The sequence below is a fragment of the Canis lupus genome, chromosome 5 (assembly GCF_011100685.1).
Source record: "Canis lupus familiaris isolate Mischka breed German Shepherd chromosome 5, alternate assembly UU_Cfam_GSD_1.0, whole genome shotgun sequence".
In the NCBI taxonomy this organism is placed as follows: Eukaryota; Metazoa; Chordata; class Mammalia; order Carnivora; family Canidae; genus Canis; species Canis lupus.
Genome location: NC_049226.1, coordinates 64,576,751 through 64,598,200, shown reverse-complemented (window position 1 = coordinate 64,598,200; position 21,450 = coordinate 64,576,751). Strand labels below are relative to the sequence as shown.

The 21,450-nt window shown below is 45.7% G+C and overlaps 1 protein-coding gene across 7 annotated transcripts in view; it reads right to left on the bottom strand.

The window, feature by feature from the left end:
* ANKRD11 (ankyrin repeat domain 11) overlaps nt 1-21,450 on the bottom strand; it is a 190,662-nt gene that overhangs the window by 122,718 nt on the left and 46,494 nt on the right. The window contains exon 1 of one of the 7 annotated variants that reach the window (XM_038538029.1): nt 19,118-19,137. The exons of the other annotated variants lie outside the window; for them this stretch is intronic. The gene's annotated coding sequence lies outside the window, so the exon portion shown is untranslated. Of the gene's footprint in view, nt 1-19,117; nt 19,138-21,450 lie in introns of those variants that run through there. 7 annotated transcript variants of the gene reach the window in all.

Sequence of the window (21,450 nt, the reverse complement as noted above, 5' to 3'; positions counted from 1 at the left end):
ATAACAGGAATCAGGGCGGTTACTGTTCCACTTCATTGGTGTGAAGCTCCAACAAAACGATTGCTGATTTATTTGCAATCTCACACAACACTTATCTGCTCTATTGCTACAAAATGAACAACCTGAGGACAGACTACAGGACACTGGGTACCAGCTTCCCTTCTGTTAAACAGCAACTCAGAATCAGACAGAGCTCCCCTTATTTCACACAAGTGCTCTTTGCAGTGACAGAGCTTAAGAGAAGAGACGAGCCAACCACACCAGGTACACAGATGGGAAACCCAAAGCCACCCTCCAGCAGACACAGCGTAAGCTTGAACTCAAGAAGGCTGTCCAGCTAGAAAACTCACTTTGAAAAAAGGAATATAAAACCGAAAGGATATACAAGACACTGTTGGAGCAAATAAATGAGCAAAGCGAGCAAGGTTACAGGATATAAGATCAATATACAAAATTTGGTTGTATTTCTAATCACTATCAATGAAAAATCTAAAAAGGAAATAGGGCAACACCGTTTACAACAACATCAAAAAGAATGAAGTATTTATGGATACATTTACCCGAAAGAGGTGGAAAACTTGCACATTGAAAACTACAACATACTGCTGAAACAAACTCAAGAAGATCTACATAAGAGGAAAAAAATCCCATGTTCATAACCCCAGGACCTAATGTTAAGATGGCAGCACTCCCCAAAGAGATTGACAGATTCTGACAGAATTATAAATGCTTTCCTTTCAACATCCTATCTACTGCAACTCACAGAACTACAAAAGTTTTCCAGGGTCTTTTTTTTTTTTCCCTAAAAGGGTGATTTTTCAAGTACTAGAGAAACATCCCTCAGACTATCACCCTATAAAACAAAGAGATTAAGATTTGAGAATCCCTAAACCACTTTAAATTATAAAAGTTTAAGATTCCTCAGCGTGAAACATAACATTGTTTCCCTTAAGAATACACCCCTTTCAGGGTGCCTGGCTAGATCAGAAGGTAGAGCATGCCACTCTTGATCTCCAGGTTATGAGTTCTAGTGGCACGCTGGGTATACAGATTACTTAAAATCTTTTTTAAAATACTCCCTTTTCCCTAAATGTACTCTTTTCATTGAGAATATGAACCCACAGCAGTACTTTGTACAGTTTAACCTCTAAAATGCAATGAAGGGGATCCCTGGGTGGCTCAACGGTTTGGCGCCTGCCTTTGGCCCAGGGCGCGATCCTGGAGTCCCGGGATCGAGTCCCATGTCGGGCTCCCAGCATGGAGCCTGCTTCTCCCTCTGCCTCTCTCTCTCTCTCTCTCTATCATAAATGAGTAAATAAAAAATCTTTAAAAAAATAAAATAAAATAAAATAAAATAAAATAAAATAAAATAAAATAAAATAAAATGAAACAATGTAAGGGGGGAGGGCGGTAAAGAAGGACTTCCAGCCCCCAAGAACTGAAGCAGAAGCAGGCAAGTCTGAGCTGTGACATTCCAGCATTCTGCTGAGTGTGTCCTGTCAAGAGGACAAAGCTCAGGAAGTGTGTGTGGGACAAATGACTTATTATCAGGTGCTCTGCACTGCAAGCCCTACCCCACCCAGCCCTGTGGGGTGTGTCCAGTACCTTGAAGCAGTATATCTCCTGATGCCCAGCCAACAGGAATGAAAGGAATATCCCCAGAACCAACTCAGTTGCTTTCTTAAAACAAACAAAAGGGAATTTACTCTTTATATATCTTTTCCAATTCCTCCCTGGAAACCATCCTGTTAGTTTGTGATGACTGTACTTACGCACCTCGACTTTCTCTCCCATCACAAATGGAGGCCCTGCACCTGCTAGGAGTGGGTGAGGAACAGCAACAAGAAGCCACACACCAGCAAGTCCTTAGAGCCCCATCCAAGGTTTTCAGCAAAGCCTTCCTGGCCCGCAGAGTTCATGTCACCTTCAACACAATCTCTAATTCCAGGAACCCCCACTTTAAGTCTGCTTCCTGGTTAGGAACTGTTTTTACAGATTCTCAAGTAGCAACAATGAAGTACAGAAGACAAAAGCAAGCTGGCCGGAGGACATGCGACCCCACAGACAGCTGCACTTCTGTGTTGTCTGCATGAGCTCTGAGGCATTTCAATGTCTGGAAAGGTTGTGGCACAGGATGGTGGCCCCAACCAGCCCCTGCAGGTCCCCACCACTAACCTCTGTGATGTCCCCCGAGCACCTCACTAACCCTCATGACAACCCTCCCGTAACAGGAAGGGGTAAGAAATCAGGTTCTGAAAGTCTGAATCATATGCCTCAAAATTAGGATCACACTTGGGGCTGTAGTGCTATCACACACACCAGGCACCTGCCATGCCTTCACAGCTCCTGGAGAGAGTCCTCCACAACCTGAAATATTGACATCATGCCAGCACCTATGAGGACCTCACTCACACCTTCAACACCCAGGCCAGTTTCTGTTCATCCTCCATCTACTCCAGAATGTAGCTGATGCTAACCCCCCCACCCAGCCTCTCAGCAGCATCACCCTACCACTGACCCCCTTCCCCAGGGTTCTCTCGGGCAGTCTTAGCTTCTCTTGCTGACTCTACTTCCACTTTGTTCCACAAGCTAGATCTCCCTCCTCCACTTCCTCCTTAAATGGCATTTCCTACATGCTCGCTCTGGGCAATCTTATCTGCCTCTAATAACCATGCTGTTAGATCCCTCCCATTTCTCCAACTCAGAGTTCCCCAGTGAACTCACAAAGTCCAACTATGTAAGAGACACACCTGCAGCCACACATACCTTGCACACGTGGACCTCTACCTTGATTGTGACTGCTGTATTTTCTGCCCTGGTTTAGAGTACCATTGTCTAGAAATCCTCCAAGCCAGAAACCTGTTGTCCCTTTCTCTCTCATGATCAAAAGCCATCTGACAAGTTCTGTCAATTCCAGCTTCTGAACACACTCTCCTCCTTACTGCCCTAACTCCTCCTAAATGAGCAGAATCTCCATTATTTTTTCACTTATGTTATCATGACTTCATTATCTCTACCTCCAATCAAACACACCAACCAACCCATTCACCATATTGCTGAGAAGTGAACTTGGCATGTCTGATTCTCATCTCTCGAGCCTGGTATGGGGTAGAGGGACTGGGCTAACGAGGACTATGCTACTCTTCAAATTTCAAACCCAGAGTAAGAGATATTTTACATCATGATCCAAGACACACACACATGCAAATACACAAGTGAAGGTAAGGCTTCCTAAGACAACACTGCCCTCACTCTGTGCAAAGCACCCCAGTGTTTTCTACTACATCCTAGGCTGCCTGTTGGTTGTGGCTGGTTTTTAAAGTGGGTGCCGCCCACCAAGTAGATCTCACAACCCATCAGTGTGGCAACCCGCTAATGGAAAGCCACAGGAACACAGGCTTTGAATGATGCTGTCCTGGGCTGCCTCCTCAGCAATTTCAAACACCTCCCAGTTTCTGGAAAACAAAGTGTTTCACTCAGAGGAAGCTCCCTCCTCCCCTCTGTACCTGGGCAAGTCCCTGTTCATCCCTCAGCATCATACCTTAGTCCTGACTTCCTGACACTGCCAGTATTCTCCAGCTTTCCTAGAGTGGACAGGTACTGTTCCAGCTTTTTATATCATGCTGCCATCCTAGGAAACCTTCCCCAAATGCCCCTCCGATTCATGCTGCAGCATGACCATTAAGCACTGAGGCCCAATACTACACTCAGGTCTCACAGCACATACACAAACCCAAGACCCACTGTAGAGGAAAGCCTGCCTTCAGAGCTCTCAGGACACATAATCTGCTGGTAAACTGTTAAGCTGGAAGCAAGGCTGCCTCCCAGGGGAGCAGGGCCACAACAGGCTTCTACCCTTTGCATCAGAATCTGTGCCCATTCCAGGCAGCTCACACACATTCTTTGACACACATGAAAATTCATCTCAAATAAACACAGTTGACAGACAAAATCAATGAGAAATTAAGAATACAAAAAGGAAGAAGGCTTCCCATCCAGAACATTTCACTGTAAGATCCAGCTGAGTGAGTGGCCGTGCCTGGTCACCCCGACATCCAGATAATTCATTCTGACACAGCTGGTTCCTCAGAGTTCTCTGATTCTGCATCATCTATAAATCAGTTCACTTCTATATGTCTCCATCTTCTCCTTTCCAGAGTTACCACTTCCTGACAGTGCAGAAACACCTCTGTGTGCAAGGTTCCCTCCACCCTACTGCTATCTACAAAGCTCTCAAAATATATTACTACTAAATGGAAAAGAAATACAACTCACTAGTTCCAGTTCAAGTGAGATGAAGCTCTCAAGTTCAGAGCCCCCTCAAGGAGCCACGAGGGAAAGAGACAGAGACAAGTGAGGTGGGCAGGTGCTCAGCCTGCAAGGACAGCACAGGAACAAACTGGGGAAAGAGCCCCATAAATGAACAGGCTACACCCGGGGCAGCACCACTCCCTGGCTCTTTTTCCTCCACCCACAGTGGCTGAGGGGAGAGACCCACACAGGACCTGGCCTCCAAACACAGAAGCTTCCCAGGATTTAAGACCCCCACTGCCCTGTCCTACTCACTAGATGGAAACCAACAGCCCAAACTTCAAACAGGCCAACAGGCAGCCGAGGCAGAATGCAGCTGCACAGGAGGCATTTGCTAAGTCCCAAAGACAGAAACCACCATTATTTGTCTCCTTTGTGTCTCCACCCCAGAGATACTTCAGTCCGTGTGCCCAGGGGTGAGGATGGTAAAATGTTATTTTTGTGAAATGTATCCCAAGCACATCTAATACATAATCACTGATCTCATCCCACTTTCTGACCCAAACCCCCAATTATGCAGTTGTGGAAACAATCACCAGAAAACACTGTCCCTTAAACTTGAGAATTCTTGTTACCCTTCCCTCCAAAATAAGTTGAAGAGGCCTCGTTTGAGGAAGAGGCCAGAGAAATGACAAGATCCCACAGAAGCCCTGTAAGGCAGGAGTAGCAGGGCGTAGGAGGGGCCAGCATTCCCCCAGCGGGGTGCCCGCAAGTTCACATGACAACGTGAAGGCACAGGCTGCTGGTCTACTGACCAGGCTGCCCCCCAAATCCCATGACAGAGGTCTCCTCAGCCCAAATCTGCTCTGCAGGACAGGATCAAACCCTTCTGTATTCAAGGTCGGAACGTGAACAGGCAAAATCAGACTCATACGGCTGCACCACATACATGATTTCTGAGGAGTAGAATCAAAAATCTTCCAGATTCTGGTGATCATTAATGTGGGAGTTATCTACCAGGGTTTGGGGAGGTTCTCATCCTGAAGATTGCAGCAATGTGCAAGAATGAAGGAGCTGCAGGGGAGGTGCAGGTAAACTCTCAGGTGTGCACAAAGTGTGCCGATTCATGTTCAAGACAGGACATCTGCTGAGAGCCCAGTGTCCACCAACCAACTCACAGTTCATCACCCCTTCCAAAAACCAACATGCTTTCAGTGCTGTCAGTTCAAGGAATAATGTGTCTGTCTCCCTTCAATTTCTATATTTAATTCAATACACTAGCAATGCTCTTCATGTACAAATCTCCTCAAATTTCCTGAAGGACAACTGTGTTCTAACACAGCTAAACTGTTACAATGATGTGTTTTGCTGCCAAGCAGAGAGACACTGGCACATCCACACATACCCTCCCACCAAATAAACAGGAGACACCGAAAGCAAAGGAGGAAATTTTCCATTTTGAAAAGTAAATTTTTCTTCTATTAAAACATGAAAATTCAAGTTTCTTCCCTGTTAGATAAATCCTCATTAACAAGAGAAATTTCAATAGAAAAAGATACAGCGGGGCACCTGGGTGGCTCAGTGGTTGAGCATCTGCCTTCGGCCCAGGGCGTGATCCAGGGATCTTGGGATTGAGTCCTGCATCAGGCTCCCTGCATGGAGCCTGCTTCTCCCTCTGCCTGTGTCTCTGCCTCTCTCTGTGTCTCTCATGAATAAATAAATAAAATATTAAAAAAAGAAAAAAGAAAAAGATACAGCTTTCTAGCAATAAGTATTAAACAGGAACCTCAGATAATGGCTGCCTTGGGTGTTAAGAGAGAACAGAGCAGGACAGTCACCGAGCAAGAGTCTAAAACTAAAGCAGCTGAAAGGGAGGGACTGAAATTGAGACCCAGATGCATGAGCTTCAGGGCAGCCCAAGCCTTCTTTCTAGAGCTACTACCATCAGAGTATTCCTATCAGTGGACTCCCTTCAGAAGTAGAACAAAGAATTATTTTCAACACTGACAACTAAGTGTAGGATACTTGCAAATGAGACAACACTGACCACATATTTGTTTCAATGAAATGATTATAATTATCTTAAGTAATTAGCAAATTGTCAATTGTGACATCCCGAAATAAGAGTTAAATAATAGTACTCCTTTAAAAAGAAGTTATGTTTTACCCTTAGGTGGACTAACTGAACAAAATTCTGAATGTAATGCACATTTATTAATCAAATTTTTTTTAAGATTTTATTTCTTCATGAGACAGAGAGAGAGAGAGAGAGAGAGAGAGAGAGAGAGAGGCAGAGACAGAGGCAGGCTCCATGCAGGGAGCCCGATGTGGTACTCAATCTCAGATCACGCCCTGAGCCAAAGGCAGACGCTCAACCGCCAAGCCACCCAGATGTCCCTTATTAATCATATCTTAAAAGAGATGGGGAGGAGAGGAATGGAAAGTGGGGAAGCTCAAAGTAATTTCATTTAAACCAAAGATGGTAATAGTGGGTAAACTGAGTTCTTGCCCCCAATCTCCTGAAAGGTGACTCCCAAGAAAAGAGTACTATCAACAAAACGAACACCTACCCAAACCTAACTCAACTTGCGTGTTACCATTTTCAAAACAGTAATATAATTAGAGGGGCGCCTGGGTGGCTCAGTGGGTGAAGCGTCTGCCTTCAGCTCGGGCCATGATCCCGGGTCCTGCTCAGTGGGGAGTCTGTTCCTCCTCCTGCTCGTGCACGCTCGCGCACTCTCTCTTTCTCTCCTTCTAAGTAAATAAAATCTTTAGAAAAAAATAAAATACAGGGATGCCTGGGCGGCTCAGCCATTGAGCATCTGCCTTCGGTTCAGGGCATGATCCCGAGGTCCTTTGATCAAGTCCCACATTGGGCTCCCTGCGAGGAGCCTGCTTCTCCCTCTGCCTGTGTCTCTGCCTCTCTGTCTCTCATGAATAAATAAAAAATCATAAATAAATAAATAAATGGAATGGAATGGAATGAAATGAAATGAAAAATAAAAAACACTGGTCAAATATTTTTTTCCTAAAGAACTGTCCATTTATAAATTGAGTGGGAGACAGGACACAACTCTTATTCCATGACCTAAAGAAAATGCTTATCAATCTATCCCACAACAGAGAATAAAAGTGAAAGGCTGCAGAAAATCTTTCAACTATACACCAAAAAAATGGAACACAGTTTTGCCTTCAACACCTGATTCCTTCCCTCTGACGTTTGCAACAACCAGTAGGGCCACAGAGGCTGGCACTGGCCTCCTGCAGCACCCCTGCTCCATGCTGTGGACTTCACCTACACCTCTTCCTCCTCCTGCTCTTTATTCCTCCCCAACCCTCAAACAGCCCCCCAAATCTTGTACCTCAAGTCTGGCATCTCTCATGAGATCCCCACTCCCTCGACACACCTCCAACAAGGGTGTATCCAGCTGGCGTGTCAAGGTCACACACTCAGACCCAGGCCTCCCCAACTCCCTGTCCTGGCCACACCTCCATGCCTCCAGTACATTCACTTCCCCTCTGTGCCCTCTGTACCCTCCTGCAATCTGCCACAGCACTGCACCATCGTGCTGTGGCCTGTGTACTTTCCTGAAGGTCAACATGAAGCAAGCTAAGACCAGAGACCACAGACTCTGATGGCTGGGGCCAAAATTCTAACCCTGCCACTGTATTTACTGGCAATGACTTGCATACATTTTTACAGCCTGTAACATCCTTAATTTTCTCATCTGTAGAAAAAGAAGTTCTTGGACACAACACGTAAAAGGAATATACACAATGCAACTGCATTTCTGGATACCAGCAACAATCAGTTATAACATATAATGAAGACAGGTGACAGTGTCACAAGGATGGATGGGCTGAAGAGTCCTGACACACTTCAAGCACAGCAGGAGACATGGTTCAGGACAGGTTGCACTGCAGGTCAGCTAGCAAAGAGCACTCTACTCAGTAGATGAGGCCTGGCCAACTGGCCAACTGCTACCTACCTGGGAAACTGTGAACACTCCTTATTTCACACCATACACAAAAACCAATGTGGGATAGATTAAAGGCAAAAGTATATAACTTTCAGAAAGCACAGGAAGCTATCTTTATGTCCTCAGGATAGGGAAAAATTGCTTAACCAAGAACTAATGGGTCACGATGCACAGTTTGGAAGACACTGTCCTACAAGTTGGCACAGTCCCTTCAAAAGGATTCATATTTCACTCATCGAGTGGAAGAGTGTTTTCTAGTCATCTTAATGGTAAGTATCACAACAGATTACATTTTTTTTATTATTTATTTTAGTAACCTCTACTCCCAATGTGGGGCTCAAACCCACAACCTCGAGATCAAGAGTTGCGCTGCATGCTCTTCCGACCCAAGTGCCCCTCACAACAGAATATTATCATAATGCATCAAATGACTCTTCCTTTCACAGATGATTTCTCTGTGGCAGACAATGCTGTTTTATGACATTTTACCCACCATAGAACTTACAAAATTAGAGTCCATCCTCTCAAACCTTCCTGCTTTATCAATTCAGTTTATTCAATATTCTAAATCCTATGCTGTCGTTTCAACAATCTTCACAGAGACACCACCAGAAGTAGATTCCATCTCAAGAAATCACTTTCTTTCCTCCCTCATTAGAAGCAACTTTTCATCTGTTCAAGTTTTATCACAAGGTTGCAGCAATTCGGGCCCATCTTCAGGCTCCATTTCTAATTCTAGTTCTCCTGTTTCCACCACATCTGCAGCTACTTCCCCCACTCAAATCTTGAATCGCTCAAAATCCATGAAAACATTTATCTTGCTGCCCATCCCCATCAGAGCTCATGGATGACCAGGTGTACTGTCAATGAGCAGTAATATTTCTGAAAGGAATTTTTTTTTCTGAGCAGCAGGTCTCAACAGTGGGCTTAAACTATTCAGTAAACCATGTTGTAAACAGATGTGCTGTCATCCAGATTTCACTGTTCCATTTATAGAGTACAGCTCCTAAAGGCCCCAGGATTTGGGGAATGGTCAATGAGCACTGGCTTCAACTTCAAGTCACCAGCTGTATTAGCCCCTCACAAGAAAGTCAGCCTGTCCTCTGAAGCTTGGAAACCAGGCACTGACCTCCCCTCTAGCTGTGACAGTCCTAGATAGCATCTTCTTCCAAAGAAGGCTATTTTGTCAACCGTGGAAATCTGTTCAGTGTAGCCACCTTCAGCAATGATCTCCCCCAGGATCTTCTATACCACTTGCTGAAGCTTCTACATCAGCACTTTCTACATCACCATGCACTTTTGTTACAGAGATGTTCCCCAGGATCTTCTACATCACTTGCTGTAGCTTCTACATCAGCATATGCACTTTCTTCTACATCACCATGTGCTTTTATGTTACAGAGACAGCTTCTTTCCTTAGACCTCATGAACCAGCCTCTCCTAGGTTTAAACTTTACCTCCATCTGCAACTTCCTCACCTCCCTCCACCTTCAGGGAACCCAAGAGTCAGGGCCTTGCCCTGGACTAGGCTCTACCTTATGGGAATGTAGTGGCTGATTCAAGCTTTTATCCAGACCACTAAAACGTTCTCCTATCAGCAATAAGGCTGTTTTGCTTTCCTATCATTTGTGTGTTCACCAGAGTGGCAATTTTAATTTCCTTCAGGAACTTCTACTTTGCATTCAACACTTAACTGTTTGGTGCAAAAAGCTGTTTTTGACCCATCTTGTCTTTTGACATGCCTTTCTAACTAGGCTTAGTCATTTCTAGCTTTTTATCCAAAATGAGACATAGGAGATTCTTCCTCTCACTTAAACCTTTAGGGGCCATTGTAGCTATTTACTGGGCTAATTTCAATATTATTGTGTCTCAGGAAATAAGAATGCCTAAGGAGAGGGAGAGAGATGGGGGACAGGCGGGTTGGTGGAGCTGTCAGAACACACACAGCATTTATCAATTAAGTTCACCAACTTCTATGGGTACGGTTTCTGGCACCCCAAAACAATCACAACAGTAAGATCAAAGACTACTGATCACAGATCACCACAAGAAAAAAACATGAAAAAGTTTTGAAATATTGCAAAAATTATCAAAATGTGACAGAGACACAAGTGGGCAAATGCTGTTAGAAACATGGCGGGCGGGGGGGGGGGGGGGTGGGCTTCTCCTCTATTGCCCCTCCCTCTGCTCCTGCTCTCTCGCTCACTCTCTCAAATAAAATCTTTGAAAGGAAGGGGGAGCCTGAGTGGCTCAGTGGTTGAGCATCTGCCTTCAGCTCAGGGTGGGATCCTGGGGTCCTGGGATAGTCTCACATCAGGCTCCTCTGGGACACTGCCTCTCCCTCTGCCTATGTCTCTGATGAATAAATGAATAAAATCTAGGAAAGGAAAAGGAAAAAATTTTTTTTAAATGGCACTGGTAGATGTGCTCTACACAGGTTAGCCAAAACCTTCAATTTCTACCAAACACAGTATCTCCAACTACAATAGACAAAGCATGCCTGTATATATAAACTTAAAAGCCAGCAACATTCAGTTAATAGTTTTACTTCTAAGGGGATAAAATCAAACATGGCCTAAAAACTGCACCAAATGAAAAAAAAAAAAAAAAGCAAGTAACAAAGTTCTCCATGTAAAACAGGATTTAGGCATATGCATGAAAAATTAATGGAAAATACAACGTGATATTTAAGATGAAACTGAAAAATACAGGGAACAGCCTCAGCAACAAAGACTGTGAATATAACCGCACAGTCAACAAAGAAATGCCTGTTATATTCTGTACCTACACAGTTCACAGGCAACACCAAAGGTGTTCTAAACAAATCTCTGTAAACCTTAGACCCCTGTAAAATGTTTCCATTCTAAATGATCACATATGGACCTGGCTGCGAGCTAAATGCTAACAAACAGAACTCTTTTAGGGTCTAGACTGGATGGCCAGCCTCCAGAAAGGAAGGCTCCACTGCACTCCATACACAGCTTTCTGAACACCCTACCCACATCAGATGGCATTTTGTTTCTCCTCGGTCTGGGAGCTGAGCCACAGTTACCATTTTAACTCCATGATCCATGACTTTACTCTCATGAGGAGACTGCAGAGGGAAGGACTGCATGCCATGGGCAAGGTCTACAACAGTCTCCCTCACTTCTAGCATTGGGTCCCACACCATTCTCCCTGCCTCTTTTTACTCTCTGTTCTTCAAGGGGACAAACAATGCAATGATTCAAACCAACAGGCTTCCTGCGAAGAATTCAGCATGCTGTTACTGAACAATGAACATCTTACAAATATATTCGTATAAAATGTCAGCGTTCCCACAGGGGTGGAGTAAATTTAACAGTAGAGCCACGACAAGAGAACCACCAGACAATGCCAAGTACTAAGGGCCAAAAAAAGTCTCCGCCCCAGCCATGTGGGCACAGCCCCTAAGAGGGCTACAGACACTCCTGGCCCCATTCAGCAGGGGGCAGAACAAGGGGACAACCTCCTCCAGGAGCTGAGAGCTGCACCCAGCCAGTCAGGCGAGAAGAGAGAAGAAATCCATATGACCCAATAATAGGCACACTTGCGACTGTGTTGTAATGTGTGTACTGTAGGCATCTTGGTATGCCTATGTATGTTGAAGCAAAAGGAGAAGAGTTTATTTTAGATCACAATTAAAATAATAAGTAAGTTTCCTACACTATGTATGTGCTAAAGCTCCCTGGGGGGAGACGCCCTAAAATATTTAAATGAATTTTCATTCTGAAGAGACTAAAGAAATTCTCAAAACAGACTATATTACACAGACGTTTTTTTTCAGACCCTGCAAATCTAAGGGCAGAATATATTCTGCCATCCAATTACAAATGCAGTAAAAAAAAAAAAAAAAATTCAATTTCAAAAAAAAAAGTCAAAGATGTACAAACTTGAATTGAAAAAATTAAACCTACCCTGCATAATTAAACACAGGCCTCATGCTGCAATCTTCGTAACCTAGTGTTGCCATAGTGACCCCACAGCGGCACCAGCCAATTATAGCCACTCACAGAAAGCTGCCTTCCTGGGTTCTTGGTAAAAACCTTTTCCTCAAGTCATCCAAGATCTGAGCCTGACAGTACATTTGTTGGCAGATTTCAAAACAATCTATTCTAGTTAAACAACTAAAAATTAAGGGTCTAAAAGGTAAAAAGTCTTGCACTGGAAGCAAAATCAAGATCAGTTGTGACCAAGATCCTAGAAATACACTTCCTCAAAGTAAGAAACATTAACTCACCACCATGTGGAGAGTCGGACAGGTCTAAAGAGTCCTTGGTGCGTACAAGTGCAGGAATCACCAAGGACAGGAGCCAAACCAGCATTAACACATGAGGGGAGGGAGAAAGCCCAGCAAAGGCAGGGGTGACACCCACAGGTGTGGCACCTTGGGAAACACACCAGGTGATGTCTATACCCTCCTCACCAAGAACTTGCACCCGGTATTCTACACTATCTTCTACACCGTTTAAAACATAATTAAAAAACATGTTTTGGGATGTGATGGAGTAGTACCTATCTAGGTCACACTTGGGAAGCTCTGTCTCAAAAAGCTGCCTATTAACAAGAGATTAAGATTCTTCATTTCCCCAGAGTTTTGCTCGAAAGTGATCCCAAGTAAAGAAAATTCCGTCACCTTCTCTCTAGAAACAGCTTATCCAGACATATTGCTTTTGTCTGTTTCCATCTTTGTCTCTCAATTCCTTTAAGTTCTAAGCCAAAACAAATCCATTTTTTTACCTAGCTGGCCTGTGTCTTTCAGGAATATTTTAACATGTCTAAGACTCACTTCCTAGACAAGCGTGCAAGTGTCTCAAGGAGGAGATGTGCACAAACATCCAGGCTGGTTCCCAATACAACAGGAATGCTCACAGCAAGACATCCCTGAGCTGCTTCCAGCAGCCTCCACATGCCCCACCCCTACCATCCAGCCCCTCAGGCCACTGTTCTGGACAGCCTCCAGCTGTAACCAGCACTCCTTCCAACTGGCTGTTACTGTCGCTGCCACTGTTATGGAGCACTTCACCACAACATCCAGTCTCTCTGTCTCTTTCATTAGAAAGACAAATATGAATGTTTCCTCTAGCCAGGAAATGTGTCAAACATGAAATATTTGAAATGAGACCTGTTCTGACTCAGCAAAGACAGACAGGTACCTGTACTCCAGGGCATCGGGTGCCCTGCAGCCAGTGAGGAGGTGAAAAACACACAAACACCCCTCCCCTAGCACCACCCTATGTGAGAGTCAACACACAGGTGTGGAAGAATGCCTGCCACACACCCTCCCTGCCTACCTCACATGGAAAATTCTTTAAGCAATACCCTCCCCACCCAGAGGCTACCAAGCCTGTTAAGCACTTTCAACCAGGTTTTGCAAGCAAGAGAAATAAATAAATTTATTAGGGAGAGTGCTTATGGGGAACATTCCTTTTTACATGAGAAGATACACAAATGGAATGAATTGAGGGGAAAAGAGCAAAGACCTATTACCCAGACACATTAAGAAGCAAGTCTGCACCTGTGCTGAGGAATGCCCCCCAAAGGCCCAAACGAGTAGAGTGAACCCACTCTGAGAGTGTGAACAGAACTGTGCCAATGTGTAACCACCCTGTAAGAGAAATGTGCAAGGACAAAGCAACCTGTCAAGCTGGACAGGGGGATACATCTGAGGATCAACCACAAAGTTTTAGTAAAACATTCAAACCTATCAAGGGTGGGACAGAAGTTGATGGAAATTTTAAATATTTATCCAATAGGGGTGGCCTGGGTGGCTCAGTCAATTGAGCTTCCAATTCAATTTCAGCTCAGGTCATGATCTCAGAGTTATGAGATCGAGCCCCACTTCTGGCTCCATGCTGGGCATGGAGCCTGCTTAAGATTTTCTTCCCTCCCCCTCTGCACCTCCCCCAAGTCCCTTTTGCTAAAAAATTAAGTAAATAAATACATAAATATGTAAATATCTTTAATTGATAATAACACGTGGATGTTTTACTAAAATAGTTACATAATTTTTGTGCTCCTGCATACAGTAGTAAAAAGACTCAGGATGATAAATATTGCTGTGCAACAAACTGTTCTGAAAACTTCCACATCAGCAGTAAGCCTAGGTGATGGGCATTAAAGAGGGCACACAATGAAATGAGCCCTGAATGTAATACCGTATGTTGGCAAACTGAATTTAAATTAAAAAAAAAAAAAAGAAAAGAAAAAAGAAAAAAAGAAAATGCTGTGAGCAAAAGAATTTATCAATAAGAAAATAAGTTTCACAGCCAGAGTATGCTCAAGTGCATGAAAGACCTTTGCTGAGCAAAGCAGCTGAACCTGAATACATTCTTTCTTCAGAGGACCTGTTTTGGGGAGGGGTGCAGGCTGGGATCTGCTGTCAGAATCAGCAGCTTCACCGACCACAGAGGCCCAGACTTTTCCACAATACCTGTCCATCCCTGCACTGCACCTAAAATCTGATTCGACCAAGAGCAGCAGAAGAGCCAAATGGTCTTGGCAAGCACACTATAGCTACTGCCTCTTCTCCCAAAAGCAGGAAAAATAAAATGAGGCCAGTAAAAATGAAACTATTATGGACCACTTCGGGGATTTATTCGTATGTAAGATTACTTTTAAAACTTACAAACAGGGCAGCCTGGGTGGCTCAGCGGTCTAGCGCCACCTTCAGCCCAGGGCGTGATCCCGGAGACCGGGGATAGAGTCCCATGTCGGGCTCCCTGCATGGAGCCTGCTTCTTTCTCCCTATGCCTCTCTCTCTCTCTCATGAATAAATAAATAAAATCTTTAAAAAAAAAAAAAAAAAAAAAAAACAAATAAAACTCTTACAAATAGAAATCAATTATGAAGAGCCAATCAACAGACTCTATTCTGTGCTGTCTTCATGAAGCGCATCAGCGACTGGCCTACAGAGAGCCTCTCAGAATCTTCAGAAGGAAAGGAGCCCACAGAGGGCAAGGTCCCAGGGCTGACAGGGACACACACAGCACCACAGCACTGCTAGACCCTGAGCCACTCAGGTCACATGGCATCTACCATGCAACAAGCACCTAGTCCCGCTGGCCTCCCAGGGAAAGGACAAGGCATGGGTGCACAGGCATGCACTTACTGAAGCCCTGTATCTCCCCACAGCAGGCCCAGCTCAGGGGACGCAACAGTCATGGGCTGATTCCTTCCCAGGCCTTATCTGTGCGGCTTGTGTAAGAGGCAAACAGGCTCACTGCAGAGAAGGCAGCAGAGCTGTTGTAACACAAACACAGAGCTAGCCCTGTGATAGGCAGGTGCGAAGTGCTTTACCAATCTGACCTCAATGAACCTTCACAGCACCTCCACATGGGAGATTCCACCATTCAATGCCCAGCTTTCTCAGCAGATAAGGAGACCCAGACACAGTCTTGCTCTGCAACCTCCCGGCCATACGAGCGGCAGGTTCATGACTGCTTCTCACAACAGGAAGGACAGGCAAGCCTACAGATGCGTCTGCAGCACCCACAACTAGACTCAGAGTGCAAACTGACGTAGACCACCACCCAAGACACATGTCCTCTGACACAGAGCGGCAAGAACCTCTTTGGGAGAACACAAGGCCATGCAATGACCCAACTGGACCGGAAGTAGGAAAAGGCACTATACAGATGCTGCCACAGATTCTCTTCCTCCAGCCAGGAAAAGCCAAAAAGAGTAACAAGTATTGTCACCAGGGGAAGCAGCCAGCAGAGCAGAGGAGGACTCCAATAGAGAGCGAGATTGTAGCTCAAGTCCTATCAATGACAGCAAATCCAGGCAGCCTCTGTGCCCTCTGGGGAAACTCAGAGACCATGTCCATGGAGTCCTAGATGCTGCCTCTGGAAGCCACCTCCTACCTTCAAGGACGCCACTATCGGCCTCAGACCCTAATCCCCCAACCCCGTCTGGAACCAGTGCCCCCAACCAATAATCCCCTACCTCCTTCAAACTGTCAGGCTGTTTCAGCTGCTGTACACAGGAGAGAACCACCATGACAAACACAACTCCCTGCCTTACATCTGACTTCTTATTGGGATATCCCAGTACCCTTTTGACTAAAATCGTGGAACAGGTTTATTTTTTTAAGCACAGAAGGATTTTTTAAAAGATTAAAAATGAAAGAGATTTTTAAAAGTCTAGCATAGCATGTATGTTCTTTAACTAATAAACAGCAAAGAGAATATAAAGTTTTGTTTGGTTCCTGAACAGGATCTACTTAAAACCACTGCCTTAAGGAACAATGTCTTTTACAATTTTATACTAATTTCAAAAGAGCCTCTTTCTAACTGCATTTCACACAGGATGTAAGAAATCGACGATCAGCTCCTAGGTGTGTTTTCAAAGAACGGGACAGAGAGGTGAGGGGAAACACCAGAGGATCCCCGGCTGCCCAGACACTCCCTGGCGAGCACTGCCCCCCCCCCCCCCACTTGCCCAGTTCTCTGACTGGGAGGCCTTAATGGAGGCTAGTACAGCACTTAGTATGATTTAGAAACATCTAACACAAGAGCCCTGAACAGACTCCTAAAGCTTGGGACAAAATCATGAGCACTGACAAGAAGGAAAAAGCTTACAACATAAACAGAGATGAGGCTCTGCCTGCCAGGCCTGTGAGAGTTTTGAGGTGAAATCCTGCAATTCTTCTGACAGAACCCCTGTATATACACTGGACATCCCTCAAAACGTGGCACAGGTAAAGCCACTCCAAGCACTCCGTTCCCTGCCCCAACAGCACCCACTGAGCACCTTCCCACTAACACTTTCCTGCTTTCCTGCATGTAGTCGACTTCCCCCTGACTCCACTCCAGAGTCCAGGGACTGCTGCCCATGCCCACGGCTTTCCTCTGACCAGCCATGGAGCTCTGGCTAAGCCACCCTCTCTGCACCCGTGGGAAGGATGGCAGCCTCTCCCTGCTGGGCTGGGTCTCAGTTTAGGCTTCCGTGGAGCAAAGAACGGGAGTACTCAACACAAGGCCCAGCCCACAGTCCAGGCCCCACTGATGAGGACGCTGCAAGAGTCACCCCTCTTATCCCCCAGGCTCGGCCTGTGCCACCTCCACATGAAGGGCATGTCCAGCCATCCAGACACAAACCTCCCCCTTCAGCCCCTGTATACATCCAGCACCAACAAACACACCTCCCACCCTTGTGGTGGCTCCCCTCACTGTACTTCACTAAGATAGCATCCTTGGGTGGCCCTCCACCTGCAGGTCCGCCAACTCCCCGGTCTTCACTCCCAGGAGATCCCCTGCATGTTGCTAGCTGAGCCAGCATTTCTGAAGGCCAACAACAGGACCTGAGCTGCAGACCATGGTGCGAGCAAAGGTGGTGAGCCAAATCACAGGAGGTTCGTGCAACCTCACAATCTCTCTTCACGCCTCTGTTCCCTCTGGACTCTCTACAACTCTGAGGTAATGCCCCACCCTGTGTCACAAGTGCCGCCTCTTCTTCCTCCTCCTAAACAAGCTGCATGCAGGCCCTCAGCCATCCTCCACAGCTAACCTGTGGAGCTCACCTCACACCTTCCTGGGACTCCATGGACTGTATGCTTCCTAAGGCCAACCCTCCTGACAAAGCCCACCACCTCCCAGCCACCGTGGGACCCTCACCAGCCATCTCTGCCAGGCTCTCCTTTCTACATCTTGTACCACAAAACAAGTTGTACATCTTCACATGTAAAACATCCTATTACATACCAACCAGTACATACTATGAGAATTATTCTGCAATTGGCTCTCTGGCCTCTCTACCATCCCACTGAGGCACCCTGCAGCCCCTACCACCTCCTAAACAGTCACCCAGACTGTCTCTCCCTGCACTGCTCGACCCTTGGTTCCCTTGCACACTTAGGCACTATTCTGTCCATGTGATCAACTCTTAATACACACCACAGAATCCATGTCAGCAGTCCCTTTCCTGATAATGCATGAGGACTGTCCCTGGGCTGAGGTGATCACTCTTTCCTTAGGCCATCAGTCTGCCTTATGTTCACTTTTTTTTTTTTTTAAAGATTTTATTTATTTATCCATAGACACAGAGAGAGAGAGGCAGAGACACAGGCAGAGGGAGAAGCAGGCTCCACGCAGGGAGCCCAACGTGGGACTCGATCCCAAGTCTCCAGGATCACACCCTGGGCTGCAGGCGGCACCAAACCGCTGCGCCACAGGGGCTGCCCTTTTTTTTTTTTTAAAGATTTTATTTATATGCCTTATGTTCACTTCTGTGACATGTCTAACATCACCTAACATTTCATCTATCATACAAATGTTACCATTCCCCCATGACAGTGCCATGTCATGTGAAAGCTGGTCACATGAGCCTCTGCTTCTCTCAACTATTCCGAAGGAAGTGGCTATTTCCTCTTGCTTCGGTGGCAGTCCCAGCTGTGACAGGCACTCTTCAGTTATAAAGCAAAGATGCATTTGTTAACAGGGATCATCCTTTTTAGGCTCCATAACGCACCCAGTTGTTGCTTTGCAAGAAATACAGAACTGCGGGGATCCCTGGGTGGCGCAGCAGTTTAGCGCCTGCCTTTGGCCCAGGGCGCGATCCTGGAGACCCGGGATCAAATCCCACATCGGGCTCCTGGTGCACGGAGCCTGCTTCTCCCTCTGCCTGTGCCTCTGCCTCTGTGTGTGTGTGTGACTATCATAAATAAATAAAAATTAAAAAAAAAAAAAAAGACATACAGAACTGCCTTCATTTGACCAGGGCCAACCATGTATCTCACTGACAGAAATCAAACACTGTGCACACAAGAGCTTTCCATTTCAAGGTTCAATCTCAGTGTAATTTTTCAAAAGACGTTCGAACATCAATTGCACTTAAGATTTTTAGTACCAATAACATACATAACTCACCTAAGCTGACAACAGTGTGAACAGCAATGACCAGGACCACGCAAGGGCCAGGAGCTCTAACTCCTTAGGACTGCTGCCTGCATCCATCAGACATTCCACTTCAGAGCTGTAAAATACCATACCCCTTGGAATCAATGGGAATGACAGCAATAACTGATTTATAAAAATTGTTTTCTCATTTATGGCAAAAGGTTCCTTAAGGGCAGGGCTTGAGTGTCTTGTTTACTTCTGTACCCAGCATCCTAGCCCAGGCCCTGGCATGAATTAGGTATTCAATAAATAGTGGCTGAAAAAATAAAGCAAAATAGAATCTGATGTGATGAAAAGTCCCTTCAAGGTCATTTGAGCCAGGAGTTCTCATACTTTTCTAAACACAATCCATGGTGAGAAATACAATTCACACCCTGATCAGGATACACCACACCCAAGCAAATCAAAAATATTCAGAGACGGGATTTCCATACAGTATGTGTGACACACCAGTGTTTTCTATTCCATTTCCTTAAATTAAAAGAACTGGCAAGACCCACTCTTCTATGCTCTCCACTAGCCCACCCAGCCAATGACTGCCCAATTCACCCATCTGGGTACCATATTCCTAAGTTTTTGCCATACTCATGTACTCACTACACATATCATATTTTCTTTAAACAGAATAGCATTCTTTAGGGGCACCAGGGTGGCTCAGTTGGTTAAAGGTCTGCCTTCAGCTCAGGTTCATCTCAGGGTTCTGGGATTGAGTCACAGATCAGGCTCCCTGCTCAGTGGGGAGCCTGCTTCTCTGCCTACTTATGCTGTCAAATAAATAAATAAAATCTTTAAAAAAAAAAAAAACACTCTTCATGTGTTTAAGTAAAAATAAAAAGCTCCCTATCCTAACACCACTATGATGAAAATGAGAACCTTTCATATATAGACACTATCCTGAAATGCACCATTTGCTCCGCCTTCAAAGTTCTGTGCCTCAGCCCCTCCCTGGAAGCAAACCCTATGAGCACTCCCCTATTTCCTCCAGGTGAATGCCTGGCCCCATCCACCTCCCCACCTCGGCAGAGCTCACAGAAAGATACAGAGATACAGAGAAGAATGGAGGTTGGACATTCTTTCACTAGCTACCTTGACACGAGGAGAGCAACAAGCCTCTATGCCCAGCCCATTCAAATCACAACAGCACACGTGTGCACAAGTGTGGCAAGTGCACGCTCACCTATAAGACTCAGCTCAACCCCAGGCTAGGAGTCCTATTACAGTCCTGCGCATCTCCTATTCCTTCCAATGGGCTTCTGGCTGTCTGGTGTCAAGTCTGTGTCCACACCCAGGTACCCAGCATCTCCAGGTCAGGCACTGTTGCCTTTCCTCATGGTGGCCCTAATAACGAAGCACAGGGTCAGACACATAGTGGGCATGACACCCTGCCAAGGGAATGCAGGACAAGCTCATGGCACAGGCCTACTCCCTGACCAGTATTAGACACTGCCTGACAGAGGGAATGACCCTGTCACATTCACCCTGGCAAGCAGCAGGCACAGAAACTGAGATGAAAAGGCTACATTTAGGTAGAATACACAAAGAAGAAAGTCTCCTGGGGCACCTCGGTGGCTCAGTTGGCGAAGCATCTGCCTCAGGCTCAGGTCATGATCCCAGGGTCCTGGGATGGGGCCCCACGTCAGGCTCCCAGCTGAGTTGGGGACCTGCTTCTCCCTACCCCCCTGCCATTCCCCTTGCCTGTGCTCTGTGTCAAATAAATAAATACAATCTTAAAAGGAGGAGGAGGAGGAGGAGGAGGAGGAGGAGGAGGAGGAGGAGGAGGAGGAGGAGGGTCTCCAGAAATATTCAATCGCAGGAGGAGGAGGAAAGTCTCCAGAAATATTCAATCGCAGGGGCGCCTGAGTGGCTCAGATGGTTAAGCATCCAACCCTTGATTTCGGCTCAGGTCATGGTCTCAGGGTTATGGGACTGCGCCCCAATCAGGCTCAGGCTCTGTCCTAGGCGGGGAGTCTGCTAGTGATTCTCTTTCCCTCTGCCCCTCCCCGACTCTGCATGCAATGGCTGGCTCGCTCCAAAAAAAAAAAAAAGGAAAGAAAAGAAATTATCAACCACAATCATACATGGTCCAACAATAAAATCAAATACTTTCTTTAAAATTTGAATAGTAAAAGATAAAATAAAATTTGAATAGAAAGGATAAGTTAAATTAATACGAATGCTAGTGTTCTATAAAACACTCTCTGGGATCCCTGGGTGGCGCAGCAGTTTAGCGCCTGCCTTTGGCCCAGGGCACGATCCTGGAGACCCGGGATCAAATCCCACATTGGGCTCCCAGTACATGGAGC